This window comes from Lissotriton helveticus, chromosome 4_1 (genome assembly GCF_964261635.1).
Source record: "Lissotriton helveticus chromosome 4_1, aLisHel1.1, whole genome shotgun sequence".
Lineage (NCBI taxonomy): Eukaryota > Metazoa > Chordata > Amphibia > Caudata > Salamandridae > Lissotriton > Lissotriton helveticus.
Genome location: NC_136063.1, coordinates 292792784 through 292815074, shown reverse-complemented (window position 1 = coordinate 292815074; position 22291 = coordinate 292792784).

Sequence of the window (22291 nt, the reverse complement as noted above, 5' to 3'; positions counted from 1 at the left end):
CCCAAACCAAATCAACAGATTGCTCCCCATTACAAAGCAACCTATTGCATTTTATGCAATGGATTTTTGCATTAGCCAATTGGGGTCGTATGTCCAAACCAGATGTTGAGGTAGACGCCCCAGAAGTACTTGCAACTTGCGGTGCTGGTGGTCCACTCTGTTGCAATCTCTTGCATTCTTCTCTTGCCAAATTCACAGGATGCAACCTATGCAGCTGTTTAAATATGCTTGCAGTTCCACATGAATATTTTTTGTTGGGGTTTCCTCTTGAAAGAACTGCTTTGCATATTTTACAGGTTACCTTGGTTGCATTGACTTTCTTCAATCCTTCCGGGTATGTAAAAAATCTCCAAACAATTGATTCATATCTTTTGGGAGGTGGTGGTTTTGGAACAAACCCCTCCTCATTAGGGTGTTCTGAATCTGAAAAAGGTTGATTTGAAGCCATTTTTCCAAGATTCAGGTAAAACAGGTCTGGAATAACCAAAAAGAGCAGTTCTTGTTAGCAGAGGTCTTCTCCTAAGGAAGGTCTAACAAGAGTGATTGAAATGGGTGGGGTCCTTCAATACTTAGAATAGGAAGTGCAATGAACCAATCAAATCTCTTTTTTTGTGGTCACATGGGAGCCCATCGCACCCAGGTCGCACCCAGCGAGACTTTTCGAAATTGCATTTAAAAGTAATGTAACTTTATTGAAAGTTAAAGAATAATATTTTTATGAATAGCTCAGATAATGTCTTATCTTAATATTTATATTAAATATATATATATACGTTTTTGGACATTAAAACATTTTGCGCGAGTCGCGCACCCACCACGTCCGATACACATATGACGTCACGCGGAACGTGACCGTCGCGTAATACGTACATGTCGTGTATGCGCTACAAGTCACGTACCAGTTGTATAGCGTCCTCATTGAGAAAGTCGTGCTCATCGCACACCGTACGCGGATCCTACACAACAATCCTAAAATGGTGGATACGTTCCACGCAGTGAATGAAAAGGGTGCGCTTTGGGTGCGCGACTACAAAAAAGAACAATAAAAAAATAATATAAGTATATTTAAAAGAATAAAAAATAATGAACAAAATATATGTTTTTATGTTAAAAAATACGTGTAGTGTGATTCAAAAAAGAATATATCTAAAAATTAGTCGATTAAAAAAATTTAGGTAAAGAATTAAAAAATAGAACAATAAATATATTTAAAATGATCATTTAAAAAGCCTTTCAAATTCACTGAAAAAACCACAGGTTTGAGGCCTGGTATAGTTAGGAATTATCATTTAAAAAACCTTTGAAATTCACTGAAAAAACCTATAGGTTTCAGACATGTTATAGTTCGGAATTAGCATTTAAAAAACCTTTGAAATTCACTAAAAAAACATAGGTTTCAGACATGTTATAGTGAGGAATTAGCATTTAAAAAACCTTACAAATTCAGTGATGTGATCAGTGATGTCACTGACCATGTCATGCATGATGTAATGTGTGACATCATGAGCAGTGGATTGGGGGCGTGCGAGTTATAGTTAGTACGACTAACTATAATGGAGGAATTTAAATGGTTTTGTACAAGTGATATGTCCAGCTAACTACAACACCCCTGAAACCTATGGTTTTTTCAGTGAATGTCTAAGGTTTATTAAATGCTAATTCCTAACTATAATCTATACACGTAAAACTTACCTTTAATACTCACCAAAATACTTACATTTAAATGTAATTTTTTTTTACTACGCGTACGCCTTCAGATTTAATGCATTTACAACAAAATTCGTTGTAAAGGCATCCGTGGTAAAGTCATACTTGTTGTTAAATAGTTGTAAAAACATTTGTTGTATACACTTTGTGGCCGATTATGATGCTAGACGGACCCATGTCAATCCAGCATCGTTCTGGAACTGGAACCGAACAACCTCCAGTCGTCGGTTCCATTCCAGGTATTAGGATGCGACTGAAGCCTGTTCAGTCGCAACAATCCTATGCTTTGCTACGGAATCATGCATTCCGAGTGGAATGCATGCTCTCATAATAAAATTCTTAGGTGCAGTTCATCCCCGCACCCGAGGCAGGCACCTCAAAGTGCCTGTGCCGGGTGCAGGGATCAACGGCGTCCTTGCACCAATGGGGGCCCTGCTGTTTCCCCCTGACTATTTGTGCCAGAATGGCCGGAACAAAAAGACAGTGGGAAACTGCCATTGTAATACCTCAGCCGTAAATAGGTGGCTGGGGGATTACTGTGGGCCTTCCGAAGGCCAGACGGGCTCTCTGAGTCCACCGTTACCCATTCGGAAGACTGGTTTGGATTCCTTTCCGACCGATCCCATCGAAATGGCTTGGTCGGCAGGGAATCCAAACCAGTGATTACGATGCGGGCAGGAGGGCTCTGACAGACGGTCGGAGCACTTCTTGCCTGAATCGTAAACAGCCCACTGACATTGTTCATCCTTCATTGTAAAGGCATCTTGTGGATCAGCCTTCGTTGTAAAGGGTATTTCCCTACCTTGGTACTTTTTGGGTCTTCTAAAAAAATGAGCAATCTTCAAATTTAGTAACATCAGGTCAGAGGTTCTTGTCAATTGTTTTTACTCTAGACCGCTCTCTGATTCTGTAAATGTGGTGCACCTGCAGTGACCCAGCGTATCAAGAATAGCTGAATAAAAGGATTAGAATGAAACCATTTGAGGAAGCCTTTGCAACGAGGGTTGGGGTTTAAAGAGATCTAATGCCTCCTGGCAGCATCTCAATTTGTTTGATAACCAGGGCTCTCTGGTTCAGCATAGTTTGAAATCCCCTTAAGGTGAATCTTGTTTTCAGTCTTCAAGGACAGGGCTACAGTAGTTTTCTACTATGTCACAGGGCCGAGGGGTTGATCCAATCGAGTGTGATTGAAAAAATCATTGTTGCTCTACTGCACTTTATTGTTGAGGGGATTTTTATTTTATTATGTAATATGATTAAGAGGGATATTGGCATCCGGTCACTATTCTGGTCTGCTTTAGCACTTTAGTATAGTTGCAGGAACTGTAGTAATGAATACAACGCAATTCTATATGCACTTTACTATATCCTAAAGGAACCGTAGGGCTGAAGTTTAGCTTTTTAGATTTCCAGCATTTAAGCATGTTCTAAAAGGTTTCTGTCTTTTTCTTTTGAAATCATGCGTCTTTGGTGTAAATTCTACCTATGCACTTGATCCTATTTGTAAAGAACATTAGTAATGAATATTTTTAAACTCCAGTCTGTATAAGCACTTTTCTATTTGTTTAGTAAACCTGAGTAATAGACCACTACCTTTTAGATCGCCTGCATTTAATTATGTCTTTAGTTGTCTTTTCCTGAAATGGTATTCTTACCTTTGGTCCATATTACACATGTATAATTGTATCCCCACATGGTGATTTGTAATTCATATTATTCATGGCTGATGATTGAAATGTTTCTGTCTTTTTTATTTATTCTGCCCAAATAAAAATGTTTTTAAAAAACACATGTCTGGGGTGGGCACATGTCTTGTGCTTTCCTCGTAGACAGCCACGCACAATGGCAGCTTAGGTGTGACTTGATGGTCCATCCTGGATGGCTGGGAGGGTAGAGCTGGACCCAGTCTCACTTATACCAATATAGGTTGTGTTCTGTCCCCACACAAAGAGTTGCATACCCCCCTGTAGTGAGTCTGGAGCCAGGGCAGGAAAGGAGGGCTTCTGTGAACTTCAAAGGCATGTCTTTGAAGTCTCCCCCACTTAATAGGCACAACCGGGTATAGGTTCTAGACCTCTTACACCACCACTTCAGTAAACATTTGGACCTGAAGATACCCTGTCAAGAAGAAGGACTGCTTTGCTGCTGAAGGACTTCCACTCTGAAGTTCTGCTGCTCTGGAGGAACTGCTTTCTTGCATGTGCTGACCTGTTTTATGCTGCCCTCTTTACCTGGGTGAGACGGACTGGACTTGCCTTTCTTGTCCCCAAAACTCAGAGTGACTCCAAGGCTAGCTGGCTGCCTCCTGATCTGACGTGTCAGGGATATAAAAGCCTTCCAACCACTCTGCTACTACAACTGGACCATTGGAAGTGGGGCTAAGGTGTTTGCTACCTCAGAACTGACAATTCCTCTGCTGCGAGAGCAGAATTGACACATCATTGCTGCTGCATGGAGCAGAACCGGCGCATTGCCTCTGGAATCAGTGCATCACCCTCGGTACCTACACATCCTCTGCTGGATCAGACTCTACACATCCCCCTCGGAACCAGTGCATCGCCCTTGGAACTGAGGCATTGCGGCTGTTGTATGGATGAAACTGATGCATCGGCGTCGCTTTCTGGACTGCCGTAGATGCATCACTTTGGCAACACTTCGCATCTCAATGTCATCGACGACTCAACAAGGTACTTTGGCTGTGGGCCAAACCTGGCCCCTGTGTCTGACCTGTGCTCCTTTGCCGTCGACCTGAACTTTTGACCTTGCCCCGATCCTGCATGACCAGATATCCCAAATAGGTGCTACTAAGCACTATTTTTCCATTTATTCTTTATAAATTCATATCTCAAGTTCTACTTTTTGGATTTTTATCATTTTGGTCTTTTTTTATTCATAAGTTTGAGTTCTATGTATCTGTGTGTGGTGGAGGGTGAGCACAAGTGTTGTTGACTTACCCTGACTACGATTGTGGTTACCCTGACTAAGATTTTGGTTCTTTCTTGGACAGGGGGCATACATCTGCCAACCAGAAACCCAATTTCTAAAAATAGGAAACACTATTATTCGGGTGGTTGCAATCTATTTCTGATGAGTCTATGAACCGCATGTACTAACATTTCCGTTAGCGAATTCTTGATAGCAAATTTTTGCAATTTGCTATTAGGAAATCGCGAACAGCTATGTATTAATGTGTCTTTGACACATTTAGTGAATTCTAATGTGGTCACAACTGACCTACCTCATTGATATTCATGAGGTAGATCACGATTTGCGACCCATTGGGAATCTCTAAAAACACAGGGATAATGACCTGCTGGGGACAGCAGACCACCATGTCTGTGTTTGCTTTTAAATAAAGCAATCTTTTTTTTTTTTTAGTGCAGTCGATTTTCCTAAAAGGAAAATGGGATGCATTTCAAAAAGAAAAATGAAAAAGTTTTGTTTTCATTTTTTAAGACTAGGCAGTGTCTGTGGAACCACTGCCTGCTCTTAAAAAACGTTTTTGCATACATTCACAGAGGTAATGGGTACCTGTGGGGTTACCATCAAATTGAATTTGAGGGTACAAAGTGAATGTTTTGTGACCTCATTTTGGTTGCAAAATATTCATACATATCACTGCGAGCTGCTAGTAGGAAGGGACACCCTTAACGCTACGTCTTTCTAATGTTGCCTCCGTAATCTATTCTGCGATTCAGAAAAAGATTACCAAATGGCAAAATAGGGTTAGGTACATGGAAAAATACTTTTTACAGCTCGCAAATAGCCTGATTCTGTGAATCAGGCCGTTTGCAACTGAGAAAAATCTACGTACATGAGGCCCCTAATCTTTTCCCTGCCAGTCTTTGAGTTTAACTAATGTGTATGCAAAGCAAGTGGATTTATAGAACTCTTCTGAAAGAGAGAAGATCACTTATAATCCTCCGATTTTGGGAAGAATTCCACAGCATGGGGTCCAAGACTCTGAGGGAGTCATGGCTAAGCGCTTTAAGGGCCAGATGTAGGTAGGCTTTTACCGGGTGGTAACGGCCGAATTCGGCCGTTACCACCCGGTAAAAGCAATTTGACATGTAGGTACCTGTAATTTACAGACTCGGTAAATTTACCGGTAGGTAAATTTACCGAGTATGTAAAATACCGAGTCGGTATCATTACTGATTCCGGACAATTGGTATGTAGGTGGGACTCTTCTGAGTCCCACAAGCAGTACCACATCGGTATTTTACCATCAAATACTACTTGATGGTAAAATACCGTTTCTGGTGTGCATGCACATGTGTGCATGCACACCTATGCCATATGACAGGCAGACCTGCCCTTAGGGCAGGTATGCCTGCCACATGGCACCCGAGCCTCTTTTGGGGGTGCCAGAGGGTGTCAAAGTGACACCCCCTGCACCCTTGTGACAGTCGGTATTTTCCGATGTGGTAAATACCGACCGGTATATGCCCAATCAATCCTATGGGCTTCAAAGCCCATAGGAATGCATGGGCATTAACTGGTCGGTATTTACCACATCGGAAATTACCGACTGTTTCCGATTCGGTAATTGCACATCTGCAATTACCTACATCTCGGAATTTTTATTTACCGACCTCTTAAATACCGAGTCGGTATGACTCGGTATTTAAGAGGTCGGTAAATAAAAATTACCTACATCTGGCCCTTAGAGTTTTGTTTTTCTCAAATGCTAATCCATCAGTGGAGCAAGGTGAGGCTCCATCACTGTAAATAGTCAGGTTGTGGATCTTTAAATCCACTGAAAGCTCCTTCCAGTATCCCTGAACCTCTGTGCATGTAGGAATCTGGGGAAAATAGGAACGGGGAGTGAAAAAGATAGTCACTGGAGTGGATCTCACTCTTCAGAATGGAATCATCAAAGACACTACCTTTGTTTTGGAGTAAGAGAATCTCACTAAACAGGCTGTTGGGTAGACAGAGGTCTAGATATCAATCAAAAACACTAGCTAGAGTGAACTCATAACATGTACAAGTGTTGGAAGGCTTGCCGAATTCAGCAGAACAAGTTGCTGTTTGAACTCTTGGGAAGATCTGGATTTAATTTAGGACTAAAGCATACCACTGCAATCCAGATGAGTCAGAAATGAGAAGATAAGAGAAGGATACACTAGGGCAATAAATACAATAGAAAAATGAGACTTAATAAGGACTCTATCAAGGGAACATAAGGGAAGAAAACACTAAGGGCCAGATTCAGATTGTTGTCAAAACGCGGGGACAGGCAGCAGGCCACCACCACGCCCACGCTCTGCCAAAAGTCGCTGCCCACCAGATTACAATTTTAAAGTGGTCTGGCAGGTGGGCTGCATGTCGGTTCCCACTGCGGTGCCTTTCTCAAAAGCAGCGGTGCCTGTAGAAAAGGCACCTCAATTGGAACGCCACACAAGGTTCCTGAACAGCATGGACTGTGACATCCGTGCCCTGCAGGAACTGATGTGCGTGCACACAGGGGCACACATTATGCCCCCCATGTGTGCATCCACATGCAGGGGAGGCACAGGGGACCATGTAGGCCCCCTGTTAGACCTGGCATCATTGGCATGAGTCTCTCCTCCATTTTTTCTGTTTGCCTCCTCTGTTTACGATGTTTTTGCAGGTATATTGCTTTGGGCACTGTGCCACTGCTGAACAGTGCCACAGTGCAAGTGCTCCCTATGTGAAATTGATGTATTGATTGGATTCCATGTTTGGCTTATTTGGTTTACTATCAGTCCCTAGAAGCGTGCACCCGGAGTGCCAGGGCTTGTAAATACAAATGCTGCTCGTGGGCTTGCAGCACGTGTTGTGCCACCCACAAGAACGGCCTAGTAAAAGTATGTCTAAAGGTCTGCCATTGCTAGACCTACGTGCAGTCTAACTGTCACGCGGGCTGCGCAAGAACACCTACTTGCCAGTCCCTAGACCTTCCCTTAACTTCATGTTAGTCACCCCTATGGTAGGCCCAAGGGCAGGGTGCATTGTAAGCTTAAGGTAGGACAATCCTGACAAGGTTGGCATGTCCTAATAGTGAATCACAGCCATATTCGTTTTTCACTCTTGTAAGGTAACCTGCTCTCCATAAGTTAGAATGGGCTGCCAGGATTATTATTGGTATAATCCTAGCGGGCTCGGGGAGCATGGTGCAATGACGAGTTTGGTATCCCTGAACTCAGAGTTTAATAACGCATCCGTTTGGGTGGATGGTTTTTGGACTCTGTGTTTGAAAATAGCACTTTTAGAAAGTGGCTATTTTCTTGTCTGACTGTCTACTGGTCTCTGCTGGTTTGGTGTGCGTGTGACAGGAGCTGGGTGGCTCCAGAGGTCTGAATGAGTCAGTGTGGGGTGAGTGGGGCATTTGCATTGAGAGTAGGGGAAGAGTGGCTCCTGATAGCATGCCCTGCCTGACACAATGCTGGCTCCACCTCCTGCCAGGCGACTGAGGGCTCTGTGCCTGCCAGGGATGATCCTGGCCCCACCTCCTACCGGGCGACTGATGGCCCTGCCCCTGCCAGTGACAATGCTGGCTCCACTTCCTGCTGTGCGGCTGAAGACTCTGCCCTGCACAGTGAATAGGCCAGGTGACTCGGCCTGGCAACACCGACAACAAACCCAGGATGGGGGGAAATTCCCCTGCATGGACAAAGGGATCAAAGCAGAAAAGGGGTATAAGAGAAGGACCCCTGAACTGAGAATTTAGATCACTTCTGACAAGGAAACCTGAACCAAGGATAAGAAGCCTGCTGATCCAAGGACTTGCCTACCCCTTCTGCCAGTGTGCTGTTTGTTGGGGGAATCCTGCAGTTACTTATTTATTTTTGCCAAGGAACCAGGAGAGAGGAACTGAGTGTGTACTCTCAAGCTTTGCCAAGGAAATCTCCAAGGGCTGGAAGAGTGCCAGCCTCCTGTTGAAGTCACAGGGCCAAAGGACTTCATTTATTTGCTAAAAGTGCTTGTTGCTGGAACCTGAAAATCCAGCACCTCTGAAGAATCCAGCAATCTCGACGCCGTCGGACGCCGCCGAATCCAGCTCGACATCGTGAGTGCAGCTCCCGTGTCCCGCACCTTCGACGCCGGCCGCCGGGCCCGATCGACGCTAGTAGTGAAGCTGCTGCTGATGCCTCGACACCGAGCCCTCTCGACGCCGTGAGCGCTGCTCACTCTTGCAACATCATCATCGACATCGACGACGACGCCGTATCCTGCTTCACTTCGTGGGCACTGCTCCTGCCTGACATCTGTCGACGCCGCTGCAGATCGCCCTGACTCCGAGGCCCGATCGACGCCGAAGACGCGACGCCGGACATCTCGATGCCGCTGATCATCGTGTGCTTCGCTTTTCCAAGGTACTGTGTTGTGGGGGTCTGTTGCGACTCCGGGCTCGACGTAGCGCTCCTCGCGGTCGACGCCGATCCTTTGGATTAACTTTGCCTCGATGTCGTGTGACTCCTGTGGGGGTTACATTGTTGCAAAGAACTGTGATTTAAAGAAGAAGAGTTGCTTTTGTTACTAAAGACTTTGTGCTAAGAATAAACTACACTAGAACTATTATTTTTCCTTCCAAGAGTATTTATTAAGATTGTGGTTTATTTTTGTCGTTATTTGGTCTTGTGCTAAGCCTTATATAAACATCCTTATTTTTATAATACTACTGTGTCGTGCCCATTTGTGGTGTATTCCCTTTATTACTGTATGTGGTCATAAATGCTTAACGCACTGCCTCTAAGATAAGCCTGTCTGCTTTGCCAAGCTACCAAGGGGGTGAGCAGGGGTTATCTAAGTGTGTGATCCCCTTGCCCTGACTAGAAAAGGTGTGTCCCTATTTGTCAGAAGTGTATACCTCTGCCAACTAGAGACAGCCGCTTCTAACATTGGTGGGTCAGCGGTGAGGATTTGAACTTTGCATTTATGACCCATGTACAGTGATTAGTGTGCGCTACATAGTGAAAGCAGACCATAGCGCAGCCACAATCTACTTGGTTGGATATTCTATTTTTGTTCTCCGCTTTCCTGGAGCTTGATTTTTGAAACTGCCAGTTTTGACCATGAGTGATGCTGGAGTCACTACCCCTGTTGTTGTGGAGGAATTTGATAGAAGCAAGATCAAAGATTACAAGAGGAAGCAATTAGACCATTTTTGTAAGCAGTTGAAAGTTCCTACCACAGGCTGCAAAAACAAAGAGGAAGTTCTCAAAGCATTGGAGTCCTGGTTAGAGGCCAGAGATTCCTCTGTTCCGGTGGTGGTACCGCCAGGGGAAGGGGAAGAGGAGGTGCCAGTGAATGGGCCTGGGTCCCCTCCCGGCAGCAGTGTTTCCTCTAAAGGTCTTTCTCCTGAAGAATTGGAAGACAGGGCGAAGGAGCGAGTATACCAGTTAGAAATGGCAAAACTTAAGATAGATGGGAATTTGGAGTTAGAGAATGCAAGAAGCAGGAGAGAAGCTGATATGGAGATCAAAAGGTTGGAGTTTGAAAGAGAAAAGTTAGCTTTTGAGCGTGAGAAAATGGTGAGGGAAATGGAGCTCAAGGCTAAGAATTTAGAATTGAATCCCTCTGGTGGCAGCATCCCATCTGTGCCTGCAGAAAGTAGGTTTTATTTTCCCAAAGATGTCATCAAAGATTTTCAGAAGAATGAAGATATTGGCCAGTGGTTTAAAGCATATGAGCTAGCATTGTTGGCCCACCGGGTCCCTGAGAAGGATTGGGGAGTGCGGTTGTGGGGTCGCTTTGTGAATGAGGGGAGAGATACCCTGTTAGAGATGCCTGTAGAGGATAGGATGTCTTATACTCATATGAAAGATGCTTTAATGTTAAGGTATGGCCTAACCCCAGAAAAGTACAGACAAGCATTTAGAGAATGTAAGAAATTGCCTGGTACTACGTGGGTTGAATATGTGTCCTTTTTTTGCAGAGCCATGGATGGTTGGGTAAAGGGCAGCAAAGTGGAAAGTTATGATGCTCTTTATGATTTGTTTGCTTGGGAGCACTTGTCTAATAACTGTTTTCCAGAGCTGCGCCAGCACCTTATTGATAGCAAGATATCTAACCCTAGAAAACTTGCTGAGGAGGCGGACCGCTGGGTCAGTACCAGGGCCCACAAGGGTCCAGTGGGAGACTCAGCCAAAGGTGGGCAGGGTCCCCAGCAGAAGAGTGGGGGGGACAAGGGTAAACAGAGGGAGTTCCAGAAAGGGCCCCAAAGTAATCCCCAAGGGAACCAAGGGAAGGGTGAACAAGTTGCTGAACTGGGAGACCTGCCCGAGCTGACCCACTGGCAGCAGGATGGTGGTCCCTCCAGGGAAGAATTTTGTGCTGAGCAAAAAGTGTGCCCTTCTCTTGTGGGTATGAGGCAGCAGGCCTCAGCCCAGACAACAGGTGATCAGTCAGGGTCACATTTGGTCTACTGGGAGAACGATCTCCTGTATAGCGAGCCTAAGGCTGCTGAGCCTGGGTCAGCCCGTGTGCTGGTGGTACCCCAGCTCTTCAGAGCCTTCCTACTGGTTTTGGCTCATGACGTTCCGTTAGCTGGACATCTGGGGCAGGACAAGACCTATGACAGGCTTGTCACCCATTTGTATTGGCCTCAGATGAGAAGGGATACAGATATCCATTGCAAAACCTGTCAAACTTGCCAGGCAAGTGGGAAAAGCGGGCGGAAGCAGAAGGCTCCCCTCAAACCTTTTCCCGTCGTCAGTACCCCCTTTGACCGGGTGGGGATTGACATTGTTGGGCCCCTGGACCCCAAGACAGCCATGGGCAACAGGTTCATCTTGGTCTTGGTGGACCATGCCACACGGTACCCGGAAGCCATCCCTCTCAGAACAGTGACGGCCCCCGTGGTGGGACGGGCACTGATGGGTGTTTTCTCCCGAATGGGGTTCCCCAGAGAGGTGGTGTCAGACCGGGGCACCAACTTCATTTCCAATTATATGAAGTCTCTGTGGAAGGAGTGTGGGGTAACCTACAAGTTCACCACTCCTTACCACCCTCAAGGTAATGGGTTGGTTGAGAGATTCAACCGTACCCTTAAAGGCATGATTATGGGTCTTGAAGAACCAATGAGGCGTAAATGGGACGTCCTCTTGCCATGCCTGCTGTTTGCTTACCGTGAGGTGCCACAGAAGTCTCTAGGGTTCAGCCCCTTTGAGCTTTTGTATGGACACCCGGTAAGAGGACCTTTGAGTCTGGTCAAAGAAGGCTGGGAGCAATCTCCCAGGAAACCTCCCCAGGATGTATACAGTTACATGCTGGCCTTTAGGAACCAGACTAGGCGCTTCAGAGGTCTTGCTCAGGCAAATCTGGAGGCCAGCCAGGAAGAGATGAAGCGGTGGTACGACCGGAATGCCACTCTGGTGGAGCTTCAACCTGGTCAGAAAGTTTGGGTCATGTCCCCTGTGGAACCTTGTGCGCTCTAGGACAGGTGGACTGGACCATTTGAGGTTGTGGAGAAACAGAGCGATGTCACCTACATGGTGGACTTGAAGTCTCCCAGGAACCCCTTGCGGGTCCTGCATGTCAACCGTTTAAAGCCCCACTTAGAAAGGTCCGAAGTGGGCATGCTCCTAGCTACAGATGCTGGAATGGAGGAGGAGAGTGAGCCTCTTCCTGACCTCCTGTATGCAAAAGAGCAACATGGGTCAGTGGATGGTGTTGTCCTCTCTGACACACTGACCCCTGAGCAGCAGCAAGATTGTCGCCAACTGTTGGGACAATTCCCTGATCTGTTCTCCTTGATTCCTGGATTTCAGTGCCGCCTACCTGGACGACATAGCAGTGTTCAGCGGCAGCTGGGAGGAACACTTGCGCCACCTCCAGGAAGTGTTGTTGGCCCTGCGCAGAGCAGGCCTCACAATCAAAGCCAGTAAGTGCCAGATTGGGCAGGGTTCAGTGGTGTACTTGGGGCACCAAGTAGGGAGCGGCAGGGTGGCCCCCCTGCAACCCAAGATTGATACCATCCTGGCTTGGGCACCGCCCAAAACCCAGACTCAGGTGAGAGCCTTCTTAGGTCTCACGGGTTACTACAGGAGGTTTGTCATGGATTATGGTAACATTGTGCACCCCTTGACTTCGCTGACTTCCAGGAAGCAGCCAAGACTTGTGATCTGGACTGACGCCTGTCAGACGGCCTTTGACACCCTGAAAACTGCAATGTGCACAGCACCTATACTCCAGGCACCCGACTTTTCTAAAGAATTTGTTGTCCAGACGGACGCTTCAGAGCATGGCGTGGTGGCTGTTCTGGCTCAAGTGAATGAAGAGGGCAGAGACTTACCTGTAGCCTTCATCAGTAGGAGGTTACTTCCCAGGGAACAGAGGTGGAGTGCGATAGAGCGAGAAGCATTTGCTGTGGTCTGGGCGCTGAAGAAGCTAAGACCCTACCTATTTGGGACTCACTTCCGGGTTCAGACAAACCACAGGCCCCTCAGATGGTTGATGCAGATGAGGGATGAGAATCCAAAGCTGTTGAGGTGGTCCATTTCCCTACAGGGGATGGACTTCATGGTGGAACACCGCCCTGGTACAGATCACGCCAATGCTGATGGTCTGTCCAGATTTTTCCGCCTTAGTGATGAGGACTCCCTAGGGTAAGGATAGTTCTCCCCACATTTCAGCTGGAGGGGACACGTGTTAGACCTGGCATCATTGGCATGAGTCTCTCCTCCATTTTTTCTGTTTGCCTCCTCTGTTTACGATGTTTTTGCTGGTATATTGCTTTGGGCACTGTGCCACTGCTGATCAGTGCCACAGTGCAAGTGCTCCCTATGTGAAATTGATGTATTGATTGGATTCCATGTTTGGCTTATTTGGTTTACTATCAGTCCCTAGTAGCGTGCACCCGGAGTGCCAGGGCTTGTAAATACAAATGCTGCTCGTGGGCTTGCAGCACGTGTTGTGCCACCCACAAGAACGGCCTAGTAAAAGTATGTCTAAAGGTCTGCCATTGCTAGACCTACGTGCAGTCTAACTGTCACGCGGGCTGCGCAAGTACACCTACTTGCCAGTCCCTAGACCTTCCCTTAACTTCATGTTAGTCACCCCTATGGTAGGCCCAAGGGCAGGGTGCATTGTAAGCTTAAGGTAGGACAAGCCTGACAAGGTTGGCATGTCCTAATAGTGAATCACAGCCATATTCGTTTTTCACTATTGTAAGGTAACCTGCTCTCCATAAGTTAGAATGGGCTGCCAGGATTATTATTGGTATAATCCTAGCGGGCTCGGGGAGCATGGTGCAATGACGAGTTTGGTATTCCTGAACTCAGAGTTTAATAACGCATCCATTTGGGTGGATGGTTTTTGGACTCTGTGTTTGAAAATAGCACTTTTAGAAAGTGGCTATTTTCTTGTCTGACTGTCTACTGGTCTCTGCTGGTTTGGTGTGCGTGTGACAGGAGCTGGGTGGCTCCAGAGGTCTGAATGAGTCAGTGTGGGGTGAGTGGGGAATTTGCATTGAGAGTAGGGGAAGAGTAGCTCCTGATAGCCTGCCCTCCCTGACACAATGCTGGCTCTACCTCCTGCCAGGCGACTGATGGCTCTGTGCCTGCCAGGGACGATCCTGGCCCCACCTCCTACCGGGCGACTGATGGCCCTGCCCCTGCCAGTGACAATGCTGGCTCCACTTCCTGCTGGGCGGCTGAAGACTCTGCCCTGCACAGTGAATAGGCCAGGTGCCTCGGCCTGGCAACACCCACAACAAACCCAGGATGGGGGGAAATTCCCCTGCATGGACAAAGGGATCAAAGCAGAAAAGGGGTATAAGAGAAGGACCCCTGAACTGAGAATTTAGATCACTTCTGACAAGGAAACCTGAACCAAGGACAAGAAGCCTGCTGATCCAAGGACTTGCCTACCCCTTCTGCCAGTGTGCTGTTTGTTGGGGGAATCCTGCAGTTACTTCTTTATTTTTGCCAAGGAACCAGGAGAGAGGAACTGAGTGTGTACTCTCAAGCTTTGCCAAGGAAATCTCCAAGGGCTGGAAGAGTGCCAGCCTCCTGTTGAAGTCACAGGGCCAAAGGACTTCATTTATTTGCTAAAAGTGCTTGTTGCTGGAACCTGAAAATCCAGCACCTCTGAAGAATCCAGCAAAATCGACGCCGTCGGACGCCGCCAAATCCAGCTCGACATCGTGAGTGCAGCTCCCGTGTCCCGCACCTTCGACGCCGGCCGCCGGGCCCGATCGACGCTAGTAGCGAAGCCGCTGCCGACGCCTCGACACCGAGCCCTCTCGACGCCGTGAGCGCTGCTCACTCTTGCAACATCATCATCGACATCGACGACGACGCCGTATCCTGCTTCACTTCGTGAGCGCTGCTCCTGCCTGACATCTGTCGACGCCGCTGCAGATCGCCCCGACTCCGAGGCCCGATCGACGCCGAAGACGCGACGCCGGACATCTCGACGCCGCTGATCATCGTGTGCTTCGCTTTTCCAAGGTACTGTGTTGTGGGGGTCTGTTGCGACTCCGGGCTCAACGTAGCGCTCCTCGCCAAACCTTTGGATTAACTTTGCCTCGACGTCGTGTGACTCCTGTGGGGATTACATTGTTGCCAAGAACTGTGATTTAAAGAAGAAGAGTTGCTTTTGTTACTAAAGACTTTGTGCTAAGAAGAAACTACACTTGAACTATTATTTTTCCTTCCAAGAGTATTTATTAAGATTGTGGTATATTTTTGTCGTTATTTGGTCGGTAAACAACCGTTACAACGCAACTATTACAACGGACTACTTTTACAATGCAACTTTTACAACGCAGGATCCATTACAACGAACTACCATTACAACACATTTTTTTACATCGCAGATGCCTTTACAACGCATGCCATTACAGCGTAAGTATTGGTAAGTATATAATTATATTAAAAATGTTATAGGTTTGGGTTTTTGGGTACAGGGGTATTTTTAGGGTTCAGGGCTAGGTTTGGGTTTTTGGGTAAAGGGGTATTTTTAGGGTTCAGGGCTAGGTTTGAGTTTTTGGGTACAGGGGTATTTTTAGGGTTCAGGGTTAGGTTTGGGTTTTTGGGTAAAGGGGTAATTTTTAGGGTTCAGGGCTAGGTTTGGGTTTTTGGGTAAAGGGGTATTTTTAGGGTTCAGGGCTAGGTTTGGGTTTTTGGGTAAAGGGGTATTTTTAGGGTTCAGGGCTAGGTTTGGGTTTTTGGGTACAGGGGTATTTTTAGGGTTCAGGGTTAGGTTTGGGTTTTTGGGTACAGGGGTATTTTTAGGGTTCAGGGTTAGGTTTGGGTTTTTGGGTACAGGGGTATTTTTAGGGTTCAGGGTTAGGTTTGGGTTTTTGGGTACAGGGGTATTTTTAGGGTTCAGGGTTAGGTTTGGGTTTTTGGGTACAGGGGTATTTTTAGGGTTCAGGGTTAGGTTTGGGTTTTTGGGTACAGGGGTATTTTTAGGGTTCAGGGTTAGGTTTGGGTTTTTGGGTAAAGGGGTATTTTTAGGGTTCAGGGCTAGGTTTGGGTTTTTGGGTAAAGGGGTATTTTTTTAGGGTTCAGGGCTAGGTTTGGGTTTTTGGGTACAGGGGTATTTTTAGGGTTCAGGGCTAGGTTTGTGTTTTTGCGTACATGGGTATTTTTAGGGTTCAGGGCTAGGTTTGGGTTTTGGGGTACAGGGGTATTTTTAGGGTTCAAGGCTAGGTTTGGGTTTTAAATAAAATTAAATTAAATTAAATAATATTAATTTTAATGACTTACATTTTTAAAAATATTATATACTTACCAATACTTACGTTGTAATGGTATGCGTTGTAAAGGCATCTGCGATGTAAAAAAATGCGTTGTAATGGTGGTTCGTTGTAATGGATCCTGCGTTGTAAAAATTGCGTCGTAATGGTATGCGTGCTAAAAGTATGCGTTGTAACGTCATACATCCTATTTGGTCTTGTGCTAAGCCTTATATAAACATCCCTATTTTTATAATACTACTGTGGCGTGTCCATTTGTAGTGTATTCACTTTATTACTGTATGTGGTCATAAATGCTTAACGCACTGCCTCTGAGATAAGCCTGTCTGCTTTGCCAAGCTACCAAGGGGGTGAGCAGGGGTTATCTAAGTGTGTGATCCCCTTGCCCTGACTAGAAAAGGTGTGTCCCTATTTGTCAGAAGTGTACACCTCTGCCAACTAGAGACAGCCACTTCTAACACCCCCCCTTGTTTCCTCTTTGCCACAGTGTACATGGAGTATGAACCTCTATGACACCGCCGGCGTAGAGGAAGCTCATAATATGCTTGCCAGGACAGCGACAGTTCTGCCAAGCATATTACGGCCTCTGAACCCCTCAACATTGCCAGGGAGTGGCAGTTCCCTGGCAGCGATGACGGTCCCAGGACGGTCTGACTGCCCAGCCCGTAATGGGGCAGTTGGACCGCTGTTGAGGCGGGACTGGACCCCTACTGTCACACCTCTGCGAGACTGGCAGTATACAGACTGCCAGACTCACAATCAGGGCCTTAATGTGAGGGAAGAAGTAAAGATTCACAACAATTTACAACACAATGCCAGACCAAGGTCACAAATGTGCCTCATTCTCGGAGGCCTTGGAAGTGCACCTATAACCAGGAAGTCAGTCAGAGGTTTAGCGCTCCTAACCACTTTCCTCTGGCCCTTTCTCCACAGTTCCCATGCCCCGTGAGCTTAATTGGACATCTGTTATGAGCCTGAAAGAACCCAGCCTCTTCGATTCCTCTAAGTGAGGTGTGCCAACTGTGTGTATGTCATGGTGGAGGCTTCTGCTTCCCGAAACTCTAAATGGGGCTGTGTATATCAAGATGGAATGCCAGATGAGATGACTCAGTATGCCTGAATCAGGAATTACTGCTTTCTTCTTAAGAGAGACAGTAGGGTGCGCTCCTGCAGGAGAGAGGTTGTGATTGAGGATGATTTCAAGATGTCGTCCCTCCTGGAGTGGTTACCTAACCATTGTGTCTTCATGAGGCAAAAGTATGGTGAGATGACACAGGTACATAGACTAGACAACTTTTTTAAGCAGCAAGAATGAAACAAACTGGGCTCACTACTCTAAGGCTACCATCCCCAGGTGAGAGAAAGGGTAGATGGGCTCTTGTCATCCAGGACTGGGGGAGAACTTCACACTTAATTATGGATTTCATGCTAATTCACTACTTACTAACTTTTACAAGAGCAGGTGTAAGCCACTTTTGGGTTCTTGCCCGGGATGGTGGTTGAGCTCCTTTTCCAGAGCAAGGAATAGCACGTATTTCAAGAGTACATCGTGTAGTGTATGGAGGTGATTAAAGCCAATGATGCATCTTCATCGAGTGCATGGGTGGCTTATATGTTTGCCTGGCTGTTCTTGATGCATGTGAATTTGTATGTTGTTGAACCTATAATGTTTTACTGCATCAGGGGCATGAAGTATGTATGAACAAACCTCTGAGTATGACACCCAGATGGCTCAGTGAGGTTCATTATTGGACTTAAGTGTACAGAGTACAAAATATATGATGATTACTTTGGTTGAGAATGCATGTATTCTCAACCATCCGCTCCGTTTAAGGAGTGGACGGTAGATGCCTTCAAAAATTTCAAAGGTTGTATGCGTGATTTAGCACAGTGGATGAACTCTAATAAACTAAAGTTTAACTCTGGGAAGACAGAGGTTTTATTCTTCGGCAAGGGTCCAGTGCCAGATTCAGCTATATGGTGGCCACCAGAACTGGGTCCACCGCCATCCCCTGCTAAACGCATCCGAAATTTAGGGGTGAGATGGGAGGCAGACTTCTCTCTCTCAGCCCAAATACAGCAGGTCTCTGCAACTTCCTTTAGTAAATTAAAAAATCTCCGGAAAGTTTTACATTTCTTACCGGAAGACTGCTGCAAATCAGTAGTACATGCCACAGTTACATCTAGGCTAGATTACGCAAATGGCTTTTATTTGGGCCTTCCCAAATACTCCATTTGCCACCTCCAGATGATACAGAATGAGGCAGCGAGACTGGTCTGTCGTATACCAGCTCCACTGACTCCCAGTTGAGAAACAAATTACATTTAAGGCATTGACTTTGGATTATCGGGCCCTTAATGGAAAGTGCCCTGGTTATCTGAAGCAAAGACTGTGCCTCTATAAGCAAAATCATGCGATGCGATCAAATTCTTATAATCTGATGCGCACCCCACGTTTGGCGAAACCACTCCTGGGCGGCAGAACTTTCACAGTTAGAACAGCTTCACTGTGGAATGCCCTACCAGGGTACCTGCGGCAGGCTAAGTCAGACCCTCTTTTAGAAAGGCCTTGAAGACGTGGCTCTGGCTAATATGGGTTGTTATACTGATGCTCGTTTCTGGATGCAAATTGCTGCTTCAGTGCCGGGACACCCCTGCCTGGGGTAGCTGTTGCGCCTTATAAGCTTCAGTATTATTATTATTATTATTATCTAAACACCATAAATATTTATGCACACCAGACCACTATTTAAGTCCTTCCGGTCAAGCTCTCTCAAAACAGATAAGTTGTCCATGGTGTTGAGAGTCACACATTTATGAAACTAGGTTTATAATTGATCAAAAATGTTCAACTTAAAGCTTGTTAGCATTTTTGTACTTATATTTAATGCATCATTTTCACTTCACGTCGTTCATTTCTTGTAGATTAAGGGCCTTATTACATATTGTGTGGTCTGTGAACCGCAGTACCCGCGGTCCGACCGCTCGAGCTCCACGATCCAACTGCTGTATTATGAGTTGGGTGGATTGCTTTTGCAAAGACCACGGATGAACCGCAGACACCGCCAGCACACTGCAGACCGGGGAAAAGCAGCTGCCATAGGGCGATACAGAGGAGTTTCACCTCTGTCCGTATTATGAGTTGGCTTTCCGATGATTCAACTGCAGTGGCTGGACCGTCAGGTTCAAGATGGCGGAAATAAAGGATTGGGGTACTTACTCACCTCTTTCGAGTTCTTCTGATCCAAATTTGATGTGGATCCCTTTCTTCAGGCCCCCCTTCCCAGCAGCATCTTCACCCAGAGGATTACGACCTTGTTTGCGGCAATATGTAGATGAGTCCTTTTTGTGCCATATACCCATTGCCTGGACTGCCTTCATATGGGCCCGACTCCGGCAATGGGTCAATGGTCTTTTTTCACATGTATCATACATATGTGTGCGTTTGACACACGTGCAGTTGAAATGTTCACACAGATATGGAAAAATAATCACCACCGCTGCAAGATCTCTGCAGCCAAACCGCTGGCCCCACGGTAAACTTATGTTACGGGGGTCTGAAGATTACTGTGTTCTACTGGTGGCCGCAGATGCAGCATTTGTGCAGTCGGTCTACCAAACTCCTAATTGTGACCAAGAAATAAAGCAAGGTTACCAACATTACTGTCTTCCCTGCTTACAATAATAATAATACTACATTTTTTTCAGGCCAGTATAACATGCAATTCAAAACATGGTTATTAAATGCAGCTATGCTAATAAATAAATCATACAGCCTTCCAGCTAAAAGCCAACAGCTGCTGTCTGTTAATGATCACTCAATGTCCTGACTGGCAATGAGCTTGCAATGTGGCATACCCTATTCTGATCAAGCAGGCAAACAGCATGATCTTTAAGTCGGAAAGCTGTTAAAGTCTTTGAATGAATATTTAGACATTTTTAAAGGATCTCTGTGAAAATTTGAGCTGCCCCTAACCTTTAGTTGTATGTATACTTTGATTCTGTGGTGAAAACTCTCTGAGGTGTCTGATGTCCAATGTAGGTCCAGGAGAGCCAATATTTTTCAGACTTTCAGGAGAAATTAGCTACATGTATATTCATTATATGTAAAAATATTTTATTTGGATGTTCTGAAAATCTGCCACCTTTTTTGATATTTTAGACCACTTTTGGACAGTCAGACAATTTAGCGAAGATGCAGAGATCCTGTGAATTAGTTTCTTGTTTACCTCTAGTAGGTGTAAAAAGAATAGATAAACCACCATTTCGCAGTTTTTCTCCACAGCATACACCTGAGAAACGTTTGCTGACAAAATGGTAGTTGGAGGACAATATAGAGGATCTTTAAAATATTTAAATTATATATATTTAAATTCTGAATTTGAATGTAGGGCCTGATTACAATGACTGTTGGACTGCCACCAACAGCCCGTCAGTGGCAGTCCCACCACCATTGTAATATTGATTACCACCCGCCACATTAGGATGGCGGGTGGATGGTTGGCGATCATAGAGACCGACCACCATGGATCCGATGGGCTCAAGGAGCCCGTTGGTTCATCGGAGGGACTTGTATGACTACAACAGTGGAGATACCTGCCAGGCATGTGGCAGGGACTACAGTGTCCCTTCCTGCTGGTCGTTTTATGGCCTGAAAAGGCAGACAGAAAGGCCCCCCTTCCTCCTTGGCTCTCTGACATGGCCCCTAGGGGGCACCTATGGTGTCCCCCAACATATCCTTGCACCACGTGGCAGGCACCGAATGGTGCCTGCCACATGGTGCAGGGATATGCACGGGGTGCATATTTTGTACTGCAGAGTGTGCTGCAGCCTGCAGCATCTGCTGCAATACAAAATATACACTTTGTGACTGCTCTGAAGGCGGTCACATCGTGAATCAGGGCGTGGGGCCACCAACAGATTGTCGGGAGGTCCCATTTCCCACCAGGATGGCAGTTAGAAATAAGTCAGACCGCCATCCTAATCAGGCCCTAAATTTAGGAGACTTGGAATTGAGTCTCCTAGAAAACACAGTGAGCCATATTTACAGTTTTGGTAGAGGAGGACATTCGCCAACAAGTGGCAGATGTTCTGGTTTAGAGTGTTATTGACATCAATACACTCTTGATGTGACAGATGCCACCTTTATTCTGCATCAATTCACTCTGAATAAGTCCAAATAGCTTTCTTTTAATACCTCTTTATATGGCTGTTTTAAAATTTGCTAATGCTCGAATATCAGGATTGTCAGATTATTTCTAGGGAGGGCTTTTTACAGCAGATGGTTTCATAACAGAGGTGTCCAAAGTACATCTAGGTGGGAATGATTCTTGTGAGGTTTTCAGGGTACCATCAAATACATACATTATTTCCATTTGAATTAATTACTTGCACATGTATTTGATTTGACTGTCTTGAAAAGCTAACATCTATCTCGCCCTACTTGACCTACAATGGGCATTTCTGCCTTCCTATCATGAGTCAGCAGAAATACACCAGTTCTTTGGACCTCAAATAGGAAACATCTAAGGCCTTATACAGAAACCTTGCCAATAGTTCTTGTAAATGCAAACTAAAAACTCTGTAAAACTATATTTACCTCACCATGTTATAGGAAAGTTTAAACTCAATACTAATTCGTTTACATGATGCTACAATAACAGTGGCATTGACAGTGGGAATCTTTGAAGCACTTGCACATAAAAGCTGCAATTTTATTTACGGCTGATAATTTATGTAGGAAAGAATTTTGGGCTGGTTGCAAATTAAATCAGAGACAGGCTGAAAAATCCTAAATTTAGGGCTTGATTAGGATGGCGGTTGGACTTATGTCTGACTGCCATCCTGGTGGGAAATGAGACTTCCCGACAATCTGTTGGTGGTCCCACACCCTGAATCACGATGTGACCG